The following is a 20013-nucleotide window of genomic DNA, read 5'->3' as shown; positions in this document are numbered from 1 at the left end:
ACATTCTTTTGGATTATTTGATGAGGATTGCTTGGTGCTTTCAGAACTGTTAGATTTAGATATAGGATGAATTTAAGTAATTTTTTTGTTCCCTGTGGAAAACAAAATATGTTAGTGTGTCTTGGGAAATTATTGAGGGCAGCTAGACGGCAGAGTAAATAGAGAATGCCAAGCCCAGACTCACCTTCCTAAATTTAAATCTGACCTCAGACAGTTATTAGCTGTTTAACCATGGGCAAGTTGCTTAACCCTGTTTACCTCAGTTTCCTCATCTGTAAATGAGCTGGAGAAGGAAATGGCAACTCCATTCAATATCTTTGCCAAGAAAACCCCAATGGAGTCACGAAGAGTTGGACATGACTGAAACACAACTGAACAACAAGGAAGTATCACAATATTAAATGCTAAATTGATTTTTATAAAATCCAAGCAACACAAAACAAAAACCCATACAACTCTCAATTCCTCATTAATTCTAAAACTGTATTAATAATTAATAAGTATATTTAACATTATAATCATTATAATCATTATGTGTTTACTCCTTCATTAGATTACAAATTAGAGAATAACCATTGTATATTTGATATTTCATTGGTTGCTACTTTCTGAGCTCTATGAGGTTTTTTATATTTTTATTACTGAAATGTACAATGTTAAAGCATCAAATAAAAAAAATGTACTTCCTAAACTTCCATAGCAAACGATAAAAATACTCAACACACAATAGTTTATAAAGTGTATCCAATGATTAAGACCATAAACATATATTACATAAATCATATATTCATGAATTTTGCTTAAATGAATTTATAAAGCTTCTATAAGTTTATTAGGACTACTTCATAAAAATAGTTGTTAACATTTTTTAACTAAGCTATGTCTACAACTATAAGGTGTCTAGTACAAAATATAGTGGACTTTTATTTCTCTGATCAATTCCAAAGGAAGACATACACTTTTCTCTTTAATTGGAATGGATACCATTTTGACTTATGTTGAAATTCCAGCCTATTAGTCTTTATCACTGTACTCACCATAAATCCACATGGCAATTAAAATACTGCAGTACTATTAATCTAATAGCTCTAAGATAAAGTCATTATTGCAAGTAGGATTACTATCGTTTTTGTCCTTGCATGTGTGCTCCCCAAAGGAAAATTAAAAGTTAGCTGAAACATAAAGTAATATTACAGGTAATAATTTTTAATAGCATATTACTGTTTTGTAGACACAGAAAAATTCTTTCTCTCATATTTTATTCATCTTCTCCACATGGTAAGGTTTATATTCTTTACAAAAGACAGTCAAAGAATATATCTAAAATTGGAAACATCTCTCTATTCAAAACAGAAAAAAAAGTTTTCATTTCTTTATTTAATGTGAGAACTAATAAGATTTTTTGTGGCTTATATGTAAAATGGCCTGTTTGGAACCTTGTGTTTGTTTAGTTTCACTTAATGGTCATGACTGCTAATGATAATATTCAAGAGCCTTGCAAACAGAAATGTCAAAATTGCTGACCTAGAAAGATCAATTTAAGATTAGAATTCTCATTTAAGTATAGCTTATAAAAATACATAAGCTTTTTAAAATTAGCAACTCAAATTCAAAATGCATATTAATCCCCCAAGTTTTAACATTCGTGGTTATACAACTAAAATCACAACTATTTTCAATTATTCCACATTACTTAACAGAAAGATTGTTATATAATTAGAAAATTAATAGAATTTCATTGAATAGAAACAATATAAAACTGAAGTACTAAACGATAATAGAAGTTACATGGGGTATATACACTTTATGTGTACTTATATACATATTAATATGACAGTCATTTCATTCATGTTGTAACAGCATAGCATTATAGCAAGTTTAATTTTGTGTGTGTGTATTAAGATAAATTTGTACTGTGCAAATTTGACATTGCCTATGTTCCAATTCAATCATAAAATGGACAAAAATTTTGTATTATCCAATATTGTAAATTTACCAAATTTACCAATTTACCAAAAACAAATTCCCCAATCTTTACAGAATCAATGTGACAGAGCAAGGAGTTATGTAATTAATGGGTATTTTCATGCATTATAATCAGTTTTCCAAGTTCTTATGGAGATCTTAGCACTGCTTTTACAACTGAACAAGATAGAAGGCTAAAATGAAAATCCATGAAACCTCTGGTTCTGGATTCCATTTTTATTTGTGGAGGCTTTAAATAAGGTTTCCCTGGGAAATTAACAACACCCAACTAAAACTGTAAAACTGATCAAAACATTGTCCTCATAAATACAAAAGGGAAATCACTAAAAAACACTTATGAAATTATAGGAATTTATAGCAACCGTAGAAGTTGCTGCTTCTCAAGACAGGAAGGGAAGCTAGGTGACCATAAAATGATACATTCCAAAAAGACTAGGGAAAAGGTAGATTCAATTTTCCCACATCTTTTGATGTATTTTCTTTTAATATGCAATTCACTAAAGGTATTTACCACCTGGGGCGTATGCTGGGCATTTTAGAAAGTGTATTAATTGTTTCAGGCTACCTCTTAGTAAACCAGAGAGGTGACTTACCAATGTGACTTTTCCAAAGCAATGGGTTAAAGAAGCCCATTCTTTCCATTCTGGAAAAATTAAACTCATTTTTTTTATCACTTTTTTCTTCATCTTATTAATGTCTACTGAAAAAAAGTATTACCTTTAAATCTGACAAATTCTGAGACATTACATCATACTTTTATTTATCTGTTTTAATTTTTCAGGGGTCTCTGCTTTTTGTAGCTAAGAAATACCTGAAGTTGGCCAAGAAAAATCTGTCAGTACGTATACTCCTATGTTTCAAATGAAGAATCTTCTGTATGTATTTGCGAATGGAGAGCAAAAAATGAAGTCATATAATCAGGTAAAGAAAATAAGATAAATTATTTGCTGGGTAATACTATCAAGTTTTGGGCCCAGATGGCAAAATGAAAAATTCCAATTACGTCCAATTCTTCCAAAAAATACATCTAAGATATAAAACAATGCCATATGAGGTAAAGGTCCAATATGACCAAAGGGATATATCAATAAGGTATTCAGTTCACAGCAGGGTTGTACAGGAAGATGGTCAGAAACTTTTGAGAGCTTTGTGTTTCAGGGTTATTTTACTTGAGAGGGGCCTTAAACCATCAGGATCATACTTGTCAGCTATCCCCAGTAAGTAACAATACAGGGAGACTGCCTAGGCAGTCCAAGCTTGGGACCCTGCAGGAAGTTCAAAGCCAATTCTATCACTGATCTCTAGTTGGGGCCTGTTAGGTTTACTCCAGGGGCAAAGTTCACTCCCTACAGGTGACTCCATAAAAAGAAAGAGAACAAAAGTAACACTGAGATAAAGCCAAGACCAATCTGGCAGGTCAATAGAACATAGAAATAGAAGCCACAAAAAGCTTGCCACTGATCCCAGTTCTTAGTCTAGTTCCATCAATCAGAGCTAAGACTTTGATAGAAGAAAGGAAAGGAGACCAATACCCAACCCCTTCATCCATAATTATGACATAGAAAAGCCGCATTGTGACTTCTGTAGGGCCAGGACCTAGTCATCTCCTCAAAAGGGCCAGAGGGGCCAAAGCTTGAACTTGGCACAAAGTGCCAAGGAACTTAAGACAGAGACATAAGTAATGGAAGACAATTATGAACACAATGAAGTAATGCTACGGCTTAAGAAAAGGGATAGATTGATTGGAAAATGATGGGGATATAAAACAAAGATAAAAAAACTAAATATTTTTTAAGAAGAGAAACCCAAGCAATACATTCAGAAGATGAATTATTTTTAAAAAGTACAGGTAAAATTTGATGAAAAAGATTGGATTGGCCATAAAGATTTTTATCCAAGAGTAAATGGAACAAGTAAAGCAAAGACAGCAAATTTAAATGATAGGTAACAGAAATACAGAAGATTACATAACTTAGAAGACCAGGTAGGAAACCTGGTTTCTAGATTCACTAAAAAAGAGGATGGAGCAAATAATAAAATATAATATAATAAGCTCAATAATATAATGGGACAAGAAAAAAATATATCAATGAAAAATTAGAAAAGCATTAACTACAATAACAAAAAAAAAAACTGCCCTGGAAACCATGATAAGGAGAAATAATTGAAGACTCCCAGGACTCTCCTGAAAATTGATTTTTAGAGCACATCTTCCACCCCTTCGCAGAGAGTACAATGGTCTAGAGGTGCATGGCCAACGTACGATTTTGTTTTTATACTTACTTGTCACAAAAAGAGCTTTTATTTCATTTTTCATTTTGTGGCAGAGGGTTGAAGCAGAGTGGAATTAATGTGATGAAAATAGAAAAGAAAATAAAGTAAAGAACATTAACGGAAGAAGGAAATTAACATAAGGATTCAAAAGAAGCAGAGCAGTGAGGATGTTTTTGCTGTTCAAGCATTTACAGGAATGTTCAACTCTTCAAGACCCAGTTTGGGGTTTCCTTAGCAAAGATACTGGAGTGGACTGTCCTTTCCTTATACAGCTCATTTTACAGATGAGGAAACTGAGACAAACAGGGTTAAATGACTTGCTACGTGTCGGAGGTCAGATTTGAATGCAAGAAAATGAGTTTTCCTGATTCTCTCCCAGAACTCTATGGACTTAGCTACAGTATTGGTACTATTGTATGTTAAATGTCATACACATTTTCTAAAAAAGTTTTCATGATTTTACATGCAATCCTTTTCCCTGATCTTTGCATTTTAGAATGTCTGAGTTTGCTGATGTTTGTTAAACTTATAACAACAAAAAAAGTACAAAAAATAGTAGACACTCTAAAATATATGATAGAAGAGACAAAAATCTTTATAAAATGTTTTGTTCTTGTTCTGTCATGTCTGACTTGTCACAACATGACTCTATCTGGGGTTTTCTTGGCAAAGATACCAGAATAGTTTGCCATTTTCTTCTCCAATTCATTTTACAGATGAGGAAGTAAGGCAAACAGGGTTAAGTGACTTGCTCAGGGTCATACAGCTAGTAATTTTCTGAGGGTCAGCTTTGAACTCAGGTCCCTCTAACTCCAGGGCTTGCACTCTGTTCACTGTGCCACCTAGCTACCCCATATACAGTTACAAGATAATATAAAAGAAAACTCTAATAACTATGAACAAGAAGGAAAAGGAGGAAAGAAACCTCAAATTGAAAATACCCAGAAAGGTCATCAATAGAATCTAGAAAGATCATCAATAGATTCCAAATTTTCTGGATTGATTAAAAAAATACTGCAGGGAAACATAATGACTTCAAGAATGATACTAAGTATGATAGAAATCTATGCTATGCCTATCTTAAAGAAAAAGAAATCTTGAAGTACGATACATGAAAATGCAAAAAAGAAAGGTGAGTCCAGAATAATTTGTTCTTCAAAGCTGAGTATAATCCTTTAATAAAAGAAGACCTTTGAGTATTTCTGATGAAAAACACAAGAGTTGGGAAGATCTTTGAGACACCAACACAGGAGAAAAGGGAAAAATGCAAAGGTAAATACATCAAAACAATTTTAAGGGACTAAAAGATGATCAAGTGTTTATGTTGGAATGGGAGGGGAAGAGACACCTTTCCTTTAACAATCCCATCATTTTCAAGGGACAAAGACAGAGTAAAAAAAGCTGACTGCAGATTCTGGCTGTGGTTTTGTCTTGGTTGGTTTGATTTAAAATGAAAGCAAAGAGGAAAGCAATATATTGCAGAAAAATGAGGGGGAAAGAAAAGCAAAGAATTTACAATTTCTCAAAATTGAATTATGCTAGAAGACTTTACCAAAAACCTTAGACCCAGATGTATTTACAATTGAATTTCATCAAATATTCAAAGGACAATTAACTCCAATAGCATAAGAATTATTTGAAAAAATAGAAAAAGACGATATCCTACAAAACTCCTTCTTTGAAACAAATGTGGTTCTACTACCCAAAAGAAGGAAGGACAGAGTAGGTTAAGGAACATATAGTCCAATATAACTAATGATCATTTATGAAGAAATGTTGAATAAAATTTTAGCAAAGAATCAATTGCATTATATAAAAATCAGTATAGTATTGTTGAATTTGATTTATACAAAAATTCAATGTTGGTTCAATGTCACGGAAATAAACATAATAGACTATGCATAATTAAAAACAATATGAATCATGATTATATCAATAGTTGAAGAAATATATTTTGAGAAAATATAAAATTTTTATGTTAAAAACATGAAGACACTGAAATAGATTTTTCCTTACTATGATAAATAGTACCTATCTAAAACCAAGACCTAGCATAATATTTGATAGAGAAATGTTTTTCCAATAAAAGCAAGATTAAAGCAAGAATGTCCATTGTCACCATTATTACTTTATACATAGTTCTAGAAATGCCAGTTATTGTAATTTTTAAAGAAATTAAGGGAATAAACATAAAGAAAAGGAAAATGAGTGCTATTTTCATATGATATGCCAGTTTACTTAGAGAACCCTAGAGATTCAACTAAAATTAATTGAAGTCATAATTTCACTAAAAGTAGCAGGAAATAAAAACAAAAAAAAATCATTGGTTTTTCTGGACTAATAAAGCTAATAAATCTCAGCAGGATGATACAGAAAAAGAAATTTTGTCAAAAATATCTACCAACTGAGATACACTGAGGACTCTGTGGAAAAAATCCTTTTTTACAGAAATAAAGACTAGAATAGAATTAAGTATTAGAATAGAATTAGTTGTTTGTAGTTGGGCTATGCTAACAGAATGAAAATGACAATACTACCTAGAGTAATTACAGATTTATTATCATAAAAATCAAAACACAAAAGAGATAATTTATAATATTAGATAGTAACAGATTTCATCTGGCTGAACAAAAGGGCACAAGGGAAATAATAATTTAAAAGTTGGAAGGAAGGGGGTGTAGCCCTTTCAAAGTATCCCATAAACCAGTAATCAAAAATACTATTTGGTAATAGTTAAAAACTAGAAAAGCTGATCAATGCAGCAGATTTGGTAAATAAGATTCAGAAACAATCAAACAGCAGCAAACTGACAAACCAAAGAACTGCCTGCCTAAATAAAAATTGACACATACATGGTACCTTAAGGTTTACTAAGTATTTTGTATATTTTATCTCAAATGATCTTCATAACAAAGCTATAATGTAGGTGCTATTTTTAACCCCATTTTATAGACGAGGGAAGTAAAGCTTCAAGAGGTTGACTGACTTGTTTGGCCAAGGTCACCCAACCAGTGTCTGGGGCAGGACTCAAACTCAGGTCTTCCTGACTCCCAGCCCCATGTTCTATTTACCATGCCATTCCTTTTAACAAAAACTATTGAGAAAACTGGAAAGTAGACTTGAAGAAATTAAGATTAGAATGTCTCACTGTACTTCATGTGTTAGACATTCTATTCATCTCCAAAGTGGTATATGATCTAAATATAAAAGGTGATATAATAAACAAGTTAAAGGCATGGAGATAATTTCTACAGCTATGGGTAAGGTATAATCCTTAAGTGAAAAAGAAAATGATAACAGAACAAAAACTCAACAATTCTAACTGCATTAAATTAAAAAGGGTTTTATACAAGCAGAATCTACACAAAATTAAAGGAAAGTACTTGACAGAGAAAAATATCTTTGCAATTCTTTCAAAAGGCTCTGATATTTAAGTTGCAAAGGGAATTGATACAAATGTATAAGAGCAAAATTCTATTGTCTGGTAGAGAAATGGTAAAAATAAATGATGAACAGGCATTTTTAAAAATAAGACTATCAACAACTATAAACTGGAAAGTTTTGAAATCACTAATTATCAATAACTCTCAGGTGACACACTAAAATAGCAATGATAAGAGATGGGGGAAAATGACAATTATTGGAGGAAGTGTCATAGGACAGGCATAAGAAAGCACTGTTGAAGTTCTGAATTAATCCAACCTCTCTGGAAATCAGTTTCTAACTATATTCAAAAAGTCCCTAATTGTGGACAGCATTTGACCCAATGATCTCACCACTATGCATACATATACCTCTAAGGGTCAAAGAAAGTGGAAAAGGACCACTATGAACCAAAATATTTATAACAACCCTTTTTTTTGTTGTAGTAAAAACTGGAAACTAAGTGGTTATCCATTAATTTGAGAATGGTGGAACAAATTATGATATATGAATGTAATTGAATATTTTCAACTATAAGAACTGTCAAATATGATGAATTCAGAAAGAAAAAAGAAAAAAAAGGCCTGGTAAACCTGCATAAATGGCTGTAAAGTAGAATTAGGAGGAAATGTATACAATGACTGTAATAATGTAAACAATTTTGAAAGCCTTAAGAAATTTTGATCAAAGCTATCTATAGTCATGAATTAAGAGGACAGATGATGAATCACAACTCCTGGCAAAGGGGTGATGAATTAGAGGTACAGAATGAGATATATCTCAGGTTAGTCAAGGTAAGGGTTTCTTTTGTTTTGCTATATTTACTCATTACAAGGCAAAGTTCTTTATGGAATGGGAAATTCAGAAGGAGATTCAGAAAGGCAGAGCAATTTTGTTACTATCAAGGTAAATTTAATATAATTTTTAAAATATATGTAATGAGGAGAATTAATAAGCCAACACTCACACACACACACACACACACACACACAAACACCAAATGTGGGATGCAATACACAGATCAAATCAGTTCCCTCAAATTGCTTGGGGAACTTAGAGATGTAAAGAGCATTTAACTGAGTCATAAGGTCTTAAGGTTATACCCCTTTCTGACTTACAGTGGCTGTACTCTTGGCTTATAAAGAGCAGGAAACCATGAATGGCTCACGCTATGATTAAACTATATTCATCTATATACAGGGTGGGAAACTGTACCATAGTCCTTTTTATAAAGGAAGCACAGAGGCATAAACAAGTGTTAATTCTTTATTTCTCCTTTAGGAGGGTATGAAAATGTTTCTTCATTAATTAGATGTATTTAGCAGGCAGCCAATCATTATCTGGCTGAGGACCAGACACACTCCAGCTGGCATTTTAAAAGCTACCCGACTCTACTACAGATATGAAACAGTCACTAAGGAGAAACTCAAAATAAGAGAAACATTGCTGGTTGAAGAAGTCCTATCTGGCCATCCAGAAGAGTGCCAGCTTTGGAAGAAGAACCAATTCATAAGAGAGAATTACTCTTTTTTATTTGTTTGTTTGTTTTTATGTACATCAAGAGTACAACCAAGAAGATGGAAATTCCTTTGTCTTCACCATCTTCACTGAGAATGGTAACCAGCAGAGCAACACATCCACAGGGAGAATGAGTCTATAGGAAGCAGGCCCACATGGTCCAGCTGAGGACTTGTTAAGTTGTAGAGAAGCTTAGCAACAAAGTGATGTGTGCAGCACACATAACATGCCTTGGGGGAAATAACAAGAGGTCATCATGAGGAGATTCATCCTGGTGTTCTGTATTATAAAAGGCATACCTCATCTTGGCTGCCTAAATGTATGTCTTTCTACTAGTTTACTCTATGTATGTGGCCACTGTTATTTGTGCAATGCCCTATATATTTATGGGAGAGAGTACTATAGGTTTATGTGAGAAAATTGTGTTGCTATTGTTTAAGATAGGTCACCTAAGCAGCATTTGCTTGGAGATAATTGTGTGAACTAGCTGACTACTAAAGGTAAATACACTAGTCAGAGTTCACAATACATATTTTTAGGAATGCAGACCCATAGAGTACTTTGAACCAGAGATAATTATCTCCTGGGGGACCTAAAATACAAGAAAGAGTCAAAGAGGGTAGACCTAGAGGTGTACTGTGGGTATGGAACAAAGTTCCTCATATATTATACCCTTTTCTGTTCTTCTTTGTATATCATAATGTTCATATGCAGTGATGTATTAAGTTCATGATAATTTTTTGAAAGAAATATAATCAATATGCTCTGCAAAATGCTTATATGGGATATAACTTACTTTGTTATTTTTCCTTCTTACAAAAATGAACTCCTGGGTATAGCCTCACTTCCAATAAAAAAAAGAAAAAACTAAAATTAGAATATGCACCTTGAATTAAAATTAGAATATGCACTTTATGAGTCCATTTTCTTTTATACACATATGGTGACCATATGTTCTGAAACAAAAATCAGGCTCATAGTCTGACAGATGATATTCCTTTGGCAAAACCTCATTGAAAACATACTTTATTTGCCTGGAAATGGACTGTGCTGGAAAATCTGGGATGAATATGGTCCTTATGCCTGTAAAACACCACAATAGCTATCAATCTTAGTTTGGTCTAGGTGCATTGCCACATTGCCCTGTGAATCCACCACATTTTTATGTCTTAAAAACTTCTTTTCTGTTGATTGTCTTTTCTCATTTGTTCTCCAACCTTGTCTATTCTGTAGCACCTTCAGGCATAATCACCTGGCATTGATCCTAACTCAAATTGTTAAGTCCATATCTCTCCCACACATTATGAATGTCATAAGTACAAGCAGGTGTAGGGAACACCAGAGTGAACAAAAATAAATATCTTAATTTCCTTCAGTTTCAAGAGAAAAAAAAATGAAGATCATATAGACTTACCAAGAAAAAATAAAGGTTATCACCAGCTAAACCAAGATCATTCTCCTCTGGCAACAAAAGCAAATACATTTAAATCAAGATATTTCAACAATCTCTTCTACCATTTAATAGAAAACTGGAAAACGCTGCTTTCAATATGACTCTCCTAGCATTTTTTAAAAGCAGAAGGGCCTTGACAGGGAGTAGACTCTAATAGCTTGGTGTGGGTCTTTAGCTCTAAAATGGCTGCCATTCTACATTTCTGATTGGGTTAGCTCCAAAGTCTTGAACCCCAAGTTGCAGGTGAAGACAAGAGTTCTCTTTAGGCTTCTCCAAGTCCAGAGTGATCTCAAGTCATAAGCTAAAAATCAACAGCTCTAGGAACATTCTTATGACCTTCCCTCTCTTGGATGAAGAGCGCATGGTGCAGGGAGGGGTAAGATGGGGTATAACTTCAGGGTGCAGAGATGAGAACTAAAAGGACATAATTACCAGTCATTTAGCCCCCACATAACAACTTCAAAATTGGCTATACTCTAGGAATTTAGGAGTTTCTAGGTATTCACAGCCTCCATTGTAGTAAAGTTTTTTTTTTTAATTATACAAACAAGAAGGATATCCCATAAAGAATTTACAAAATCACACTAAAAGTCGATGAAATTTTAAGGGGAAGACCTGTGATTTGATTGGCATAGATAACTACCAGGTGAGAAAATACTCTTTTCTAATGCAGGTCAACACCACTAATTTATAGACAAGAGAACTGACTACAGAAGGTTAAGTAATATGCTTGAGATCACACAGCCAGTACGTATCAGAGGCAGGACTTGAATCCAGGTCTTCTGACTCAAAGTCTGGCCCTCTACTGACTATACAACATTACATCTTTAATTTTATATGATTATTCAACAAATATCCAGTGCTTCCCAGAAGGGCAAATTGCTACAAATAAGAAAATACAAAACAAATTAAGAGATTACATTGTAATAAATGCTAAGGACAGAAACAGAAGAAGCAAGACAATCCTTTACGTCAAGGAATTCACATTCTATTTGAGTGAGACAACAGGTATGGAAGGGTTCAATAATTCTGTAGCTGTCCTTCGTTCTTGAAGGTGATGCCATGACTTGCAAGTGAATTAGTTTTAAGTAAGGGAGGGCTATGTAGTCACCAGCCTCACTTCTTCACCAGAGCCATCTGCATCCAGTGGCAGGATGTAGTTCAGGAAGACTGGAGATGGCCTCCAGGTCTAACAGCAGAGTGGATAAAAAGGCCTACTGGTCTTCAGAGTTTAGCAGCAAAGGAAATGGCAAGGCCCATGGGTCCTTAGAAGGCACTGAAAGGAAAAAAAGGTAAGGTGGGACAGAGGATGATCTGCCAAGGCAGATGGTAAGGCCTGGGGGACTCTAGGGTTTGGGGACAAGACAGATGGTGAAGCTAGGTAGTTTTCTATCTTAGTGGAAGAACTGTAGTTGGTGCATATTCCATGTATATGAGAGGTCATATTCTCCCCATAGTGGTTGAAGGAGCAAGACCCATGACCCTTAGGAAAGAGAGAATAGACCTAAGGGTAAAAGAGAAAAGGTTCTGAATTCCTTGCCACACAGGTGTGAATGAAAGGTCAGTGCCCAGCTTGAAGAACAAAAGGAGAAAAGGACATTGAGTGGAAAATTAAAAGGAAGTACTCTCCCAACATCTGCTCTTCTGGGGGAGGGTTTGAAGTCCCCAGAACTCCTGTTCCTATTCAGATCTATTAGGTGATGAGGGAAAGATTAGATCAAATCTAGGAGTTTACAACCAATTAGAGCATCTAGACATAGACACTGATAAATTTAATGCATATCAGATGATTTGGATAGTTACAAAACAGTGTGCTATGTAAGGTACAAGGAGAAAGTCACTACTTACAGAATGGATCTATTGGGAAAGCTTTCAAGAAAGAAGTTGTGAGGTGGATCAAAGGTGGAGGACTAGAAAGATGGACCTGTAAAAGCTCTCCCCACGTAGCCCATAAAATACCTGTAAAAAATTACTCTAAAGAAATTCCAGAGCAGCAGAAGTTAGAAAACGACAGAGTGAAAGAGATTTCCAGCCCAAGGCAGACTAGAAGGATTACAGGAAAGGTCTATCACACCAGGCGCAAAGCAGGGTGCAACCCATGGAGCCCAGCCCAACCTTGGCCATGTGGCACACCAGGGACAGGACTGGAGCAGGTGTCAGAGGGCAAAATCACAGGGATCAGCTGCAGTTCCCAGATTCCTCAACCTATGAACACCAAAGACAGCTTCAAAGGTCAGTGAGAAAGCTCTTTAACCTGGGTGAGAAGAGAACACAATCTAGCCCTGGTCCCAGGCAGCGGCAGCGTCTATTTTGGGAGCCCTCAGCCTAAAGCCCCTGGGGGAATTAGGCACCTAATCTGGGTCTCAGCCCTGAGTGGCAGTCCTAGGAGCACTGGCTGAGGGAGCTGAGGGAGCCTCTAGAGAGAGAATTCTACTCAAAGATCCTGGGAAGAAGAGTGCTTATGGTTCCTCCCAGACCAGAGCTCAGGTCAGGAGAGGAGTAAACTCCTCTTCCTTGATTGTGCTACCTTAGAGAAACTAAGAATTTACAACTCCTCAAAGTATACCCTCCTCTTGATAAAGGACTCAAAAGTCAAGGCTGGGAAAATGCCCCCAAAAGGGAAAAAAATAAGACTGCAGAAGATTATTACATCCTTCATGAACAGGTATTTTCTTCCATCCATTCAGGTGAAGAAGAACAATGCACTCCATCAGAGGAAGACCTAAAAGTTAAGGCTTCTCCATCCAAAACCTCCGAAATAAATATGCAATTTTCTCAGGCCATGGAAGATCTCAAAAAGGATTTTGAAAATCAAATAAGACAGGTGGAGGAAAAATTGGGAAGAGAAATGAGAGAGAAGCAAGAAAATCATGAAAAGCAAGTCAACAACTTACTAAAGGAGACCCCCAAAAATGGTGAAGAAAATAACACCTTTAAAAATAGACTAACTCAAATGGTAAAACAGGTTCAAAAAAGCCAGTGAGGAGAAGAATGCTTTAAAAAGCAGAATTAGCCAAATGGAAAAGGAGGTTCAAAAACTCATTGAAGAAAATAGTTCTTTAAAAATTAAAATGGAGCAGATGGAAGCTAATGACTTTATGAGAAACCAAGAAATTACAAAACAAAACCAAAAGAATGAAAAAATAGAAGACAATATGAAATATCTCATTGGGAAAACAACTAACCTGAAAAATACATCCAGGAGAGATAATTTAAAAATTATGGGACCACCTGAGAGCCATGATCAAAAAAGAGCCTAAACATCATCTTTCATGAAATTATCAAGGAAATCTGTCCTGATAGGCTGGAACCAGAGGGCAAAATAAATATTGAAAGAATCCACCAATCACTTCCTGAACCTCTGAAAAGAAAAACTTGTAGGAATATTATAGCCAAATTCCAGAGCTCCCAGGTCAAGAAGAAAATATTTCAAGCATTCAGAAAGAAACAATTTGAGTATTGTAGAAATACAATCAGGATAACACAAGATCTAGCAGCTTCTACATTAAGGGATTGAAGGGCTTGGAACAGGATATTCCAGAAGTCAAAGGAACTAGGATTAAAACCAAGAATCACCTACTCAGCAAAACTGAGTATAATACTTCAGGGGAAAAAATGGTCATTTAATGAAAAATAGGACTTTCAGGCATTCTTGATGAAAAGACTAGAGCTGAACAGAAAATCTGATCTTCAAACACAAGAATCCAGAGAAACATGAAAAGGTAAACAAGAAAGAAAAATCATAAGGGACAACTAAAGTTGAACTGTTTGCATTCCTACATGGAAAGATAATATTTGTAACTCTTGAAACTTTTCTTAGTATTTGGGTAGTCGGAGGGATTACACACACACACACACACACACACACACACACACACACACAATGAGGGCCCAGGTGAGTTGAATAGGAAGGGATGATAATCTAAAAAAATAAAATTAAGGGGTGAGAGAGAAATATATCGGGAGGAGAAAGGGAGACATGGAATGGGGATAATTATCTCTCAAAAAGAGGCAAGAACAACTTTTTCAATGGAAGGGAAAAGAGGGGAGATGAGAGGAAAAAAGTGAAGTTTATTCTCATCACATTTGGCTTAAAGATGAAATAACATGCACACTCAATTTAGTATGACAATTTATCTTACACTACAGGAAAGTAGGGGAGAAAGGGTAAGTGGGGTATGGGGGGGGGTGATGGGAGGAGAGAGTAATTAGAAGTAAACACTTTAGGGGAGGGACAAAGTCCAAAGAGAGAATAGAATAAACAGGGGGCAGGAGAGGATGGATGGAAATATAGTTAGTCTTTCACAACATGATTATTAAGGAAGTCTTTTGAAAAACTATACATATATAGCCTATGTTGAATTGCTTGCCTTCTCAGTGGGGATGGGTGGGAAGGGAGAAAGGGAGAGAAGCTGGAATTCAAAGTTTTGGGAACAAATGTTCAGAACTGTTTTTGCCTACAACTGGGAAATAAGAAGTATAGGTAATGGGGTTTAGAAATCTATCTCGCCCTACAAGAAAAAAAGAGAAGATGGGGATAAGGAAAGGGAGGGGTGTGACAGAAGGGAGGGCAGATTGGAGGAAGGGGTAATCAGAATGCACGGTGTTTTGAGGAGAGGAAGGGGAGAGATGGGGAGAAAATTTGGAGCTCAACATCTTGTAGAAATGAATGTTGTAAACTAAAAATAAATAAATTAAAATATTAAAAGAAAGAATAATATTTATAAATACATAGAATTACGGAGTAAGCTAACAGTTGGTACAAATAAAGACATATTTTTTGATCCAAAAAAAATAAAGAAAGAAGTCATATTTGAATTAGGCTTTAAAGGATGAGTTGGAATTCAGCCTTCAAATAGAAGGAAAGACAGCCTCATCACAGGAAACAGTGTTAGCAAAGGTAAGAAGGCAAGAGAATTCAGGGCTGGAAGAAAGAAGTTTGGATGGAGCTGAAGAGTTCAAGAACATGAGTAAGAGGAAATAAATGTAGGAAGGCAGCATCAGGTTGTGGAGGTACTAGAATGCCAAGCTAAAGGAACTGGAGCTCTATTCAGTAAGTAATAGAGAGTCAATGAAGATTTTTCAATATATTTGAGTAAATGTATACATAAAAAGACTTTTGTCAGTTTATAAATGTTGGACCAGAAGCTGATAGACTGGAAATGTGAATATCTGTTAGGTGGCTACCACAATTGTTTAATTAGGCAGATAGGAGTTGGTAGAAAGATATTGGCAAGGAATAAAAATGAGATAGGAATTAATATGACAGACATTTTGCCACTAGAATGGATAGGTGTTGGTAAGTGATTAGCTATGAAAGGTGAAAGAGAAGCAAAACAATGAAAAATTATGGAAAGGCTTCAAACACAGAAGATGGGGGAACAGTAGAGAAGACAGCATTCATTTATTAAGCACCTACAATCTATCAGGTACAGTGCCTGTAATGTTTACAAATATTTCATTTGATTCTTACAACGATCCTTGTAGGTAGGTGCTACTATTATTATCATTTTATAGGTAGGGAAACTGAGGCAAATAGTCTTAATATCTTGCTCAGCTTCACATAGCTAGCAAGTGTCTGAGGCTGAATTTAAACTCATATCCTGCTGCCTCTAGGTCTATCTCTCTAACTACTGTGTCATCGACATGCCTCTAAGTAGCAAACAAAAAAGAAGTAGCAGGAGTAGGTGAAAAAAAATAAACTTAATTTTGAACAAGATAAACTTCAGATCCTGGAGAGACAACCTGGAGAAGTCCTAAAGATAGACAATTCATATTCAGTTAAAATAAAAAACTTTTTAATACTAGAGAAGCAAGGATGACTTAATGTAACAGGTTAATTATTAAAGTTAATGCTAATAAAATGTTAATGATTTAATTTACTATTAGTCCTTCCCTATTTTAAGAATTCATGTACCTCTCTGAACCTCAATTTCCTCACCTGTGAAATGAGACAGTTAAATTAGATGATCACTGAGGCCCATTCCAACTACAGAATTATATAATTCTAAATGTAAACCAGGTGTGTGTGAAGACAATGAAATTTGGTCTTTGATTATCGGGGAGATACTCTATTTTTAGTTTCTCCATCCCGATAATGTTTTATGCCAAATTACCCTTGTGCCTTTCTCTTCTCTTTTCATTTGATTGTTCCCAGAAGAACAATGTTCATTAAACCTGTTCTGGTCATATCACCAAACCACTGGGATAACATCTTCTGTTAGGAAAAGACTGTGGGTTTCAATTACTGAAGTCACATTTTCTAGGGCAGATATGTCAAAATTCTTTTGGTGGTCTAAATATTCTGCTGATTCTATACTTGACCTTAGCCAATGATAGATACATAGATAGACAGACAGACAGACAGACAGATAGATAGATGTAGATATATTTAAGATTTAGCATTTCTTTGAAGAATTTAGATATTCTGAATCTTTTTTTTTTTTTGCCTGGCAGATTCAATTGACCTCCACAAGCAGAATTAAAATATGGAAGTTTTAACTTGATTTCAACTTGGATTTTATGTCTTTGCTTATAATATCTCTGGAGTATTACACCTGAAAGAATCTCCTCATTCAAATAGCTGAATATTAATTCAAGTCACTTAAGAATTAATATTTCTGAATGTGATCACAATCTTTATTCCTATGGCTCAATTCTATCAGTGGGCAATTTAAAATGCTCAGAGACTCACTATTTAATAATTTTATAATGCCGTTTCTCAAAGGAATAAACCCTTTCATTCTATTCTTTCTAGCTGCATTATAGCCTACAAAGGAAAGGAGACATCTTTTAATAGGAAACCAATACCACACTTTTGGAGCACTCAATCATTCCTATCATCACAGAGGAAAAATTGGTTGGATAAAAGATTGAGAAAGATTATTTTGGCAGCTGTATGGAAGATTAGATCAAGGAACCTGTCAAGAAGAAAAGGGAGATGTATATCTAGATTTAGCAGATATACACAAAGAAAATATCTCCTCTAAGCAGAGAAATCAATAAAAAAGCAGTGTAATAGTCCAGGTGGGATATATTGAGGACTTCAACCAGCACAACCTCTCTGAAGAAAGAAGGCAGCTATCAGACTTGAAGTCAGAAGATCTGGGTTTGAACCTTATCTCTGTTCTGCATAACTTAACTTCCATAGGCCTCAGTGTGCTAATCTGTAAAATAAAAGAGTTAGAGAAGGGTTGGAGCAACTAAGTGGTGCAGTGGATTGCGTGCTGGGCCTGGAGTCAGAATGACTCATCTTCCCAAGTTCAAAATCTGGCCTTAGACACTTACTAGTAATGTGATTCTGGGAAGGTCATGACCCTATTTGCCTCAGTTTCTTACTCTGTAAAATGAGCTAGAGTAGTAAATTGCAAATCACTTCAGTACTTTTGCCAAGATAACCCTAAATAGGGTCACAGAGAGATGGACATGACTGAAAATGACTAAACAATAACAGTAGGAAAGGTCTTTATAAGTCCTAATATCTATGAAAGTGACAGAAGCAAATGGTATGTAGAGGGAATCGAAAAAACCAGGCAACTAATTATTTGCAGGAGGCATCTCTGTGGCACAGTGAGTAAGATCACTGGATTAAAAGTTGGAAAGACCTTAGTTCAAATCCTTCCTTTGCCATTTGCTAGCTTTGTGACCCAGGCAGGTCACTTAACCTGTCTCAGACTGTTTCCCCATCTACAGAACAGAGATCATAATCATACCTTTCTGACAGAGTTGTTGTGAGGATCCATTACACATATAGATGTCCAGAAGGACTAACACCTCTGGTGTGAGAGCTTGCTAAACACTTTCAGGGCTTCTTATCCAACTTTGATGTCCACCTGGCCCTCAGTTCTCATCTGTGGTTATAGCTACAGAAGCTATAGCATGTGCAGCAGCCATACCCCAGTAAATCATCTTGACAGATGGGGTAAACCAGGTTGAGGGTAATCAATAGGCCTTAAACCCATCAATGAGTTAGGAGAATGTCTACACCAAGCATGTAAAGACTTTCCCAGGTACAATGGGTGGATGAGAACAATTTATTATAATTGCCTTAAAGGTGGCTGAAGCAGGGGCTGCGAAGTGTTTGGAGCTTTGTCACACATGGACACCAACATCATCCACTGCATCCCAAGCGATCACCAGTCATCATGAGTTTTTCTTGCCATTATACTTCAGTGACTCAAGAAGACAGAATGAGACTGAGGATTTTGTGCAACTCTGCTTCACTTCAATTCAATTCATGTACAAGTTAAGTCATTACTCTGTGATGTCACTAGTCCTCTTTGAAAATGGATAAGCACCACCACTTTACAAACTACACAGCACTATAGAAATGCTACCTATGGTGGTTATTATGGGGAGATTGAGGAAGAACCAAGTATTAAGGATCACTCCAAGGTTTTCAACCTGAGTGACTAAGGTGATTTGAAATAGGAAATTTTTGAGAAAAGAATGGGTTTTTAGGTAAATGTGTTCATTTCTATTTTGGAAATGTTGCATTTTAAATGCCCATGGCACATTCAGGTATCCACCAGGTAGTTTGCAATATGAGATCCGAATTCAGGTGAGACTGTGATTGGACATGTAGATTTTTGTCCTCACCTGCATAAGGATCATTAAATGACATCAGTAAAGGAGAGTGGAGAGAAGGCTCGCTTCTTGGCCTGTTTAAGGGAGAACTTTGTGGGACAGAACCCAGAAGTGAGTCTTGAGAGGCAAACTCACTAAGTGGGTAGAAGCTGGACGCTGATCCCACAAAAGAAGATGGGGAAAGAATGACCAAATATGCAGGAGAAAAACCAGGAGACTACAGAGCCATGGTGTCATGAAAGCAAAGCAAGGTAAAGATTTCCAGGAAGAAAAAGTAGTCAAAAAGCTGCAAAGAAGTCAAATTGGAGTTAAGACTGAGAAAAGACCATTGGATTTAGCAACTAAGAAGTTTATTCGCTACAGTGGAGACAAACGTCAATTGAGTAGGGAGGTCAGAAACCTGAAGGTAAAGGCTGAGAAGTGAGTGGCAGGCGAAGAAATGGAAACAATGATTGTAGGTAACCTTTTCTAAAAGTGTTATTAATGACATCATAGGAAAGGAATAGGAGGCTTTTGCAGATGTCTTTGTACAGTGGAACACATTTCCAGAGTCACATAACTGACTGAAACATACAGAGAACAGAAGACACTGCTGGGTCTTTTGCTTTTTAGTAATTTCAGAAAAGCACTGAGTTGGATAGAGTGAGTCCTAGGATCATCGATTTAGGGCTGGAAGGGACCTTGGAGGTCATTTAGTCCAATCTTCTCATTTTAGAGATGAGAAAAATAACACAGAAAGAGGTTAAGTGACTTTTCCAGAATCACGTAGCTCC

General features: G+C 35.6%; 1 protein-coding gene across 16 annotated transcripts in view; it reads right to left on the bottom strand.

Annotated features, from left to right (window-relative positions):
• The window catches only part of GULP1 (GULP PTB domain containing engulfment adaptor 1), a 383611-nt gene that overhangs the window by 154790 nt on the left and 208808 nt on the right, over positions 1–20013 (bottom strand). The window lies entirely within an intron of this gene.

Source organism: Notamacropus eugenii, chromosome 5 (genome assembly GCF_028372415.1).
Source record: "Notamacropus eugenii isolate mMacEug1 chromosome 5, mMacEug1.pri_v2, whole genome shotgun sequence".
In the NCBI taxonomy this organism is placed as follows: Eukaryota; Metazoa; Chordata; class Mammalia; order Diprotodontia; family Macropodidae; genus Notamacropus; species Notamacropus eugenii.
The sequence above is the reverse complement of the archived record's forward strand: the minus strand, read 5'-3'. Positions and strand labels throughout refer to the sequence as shown.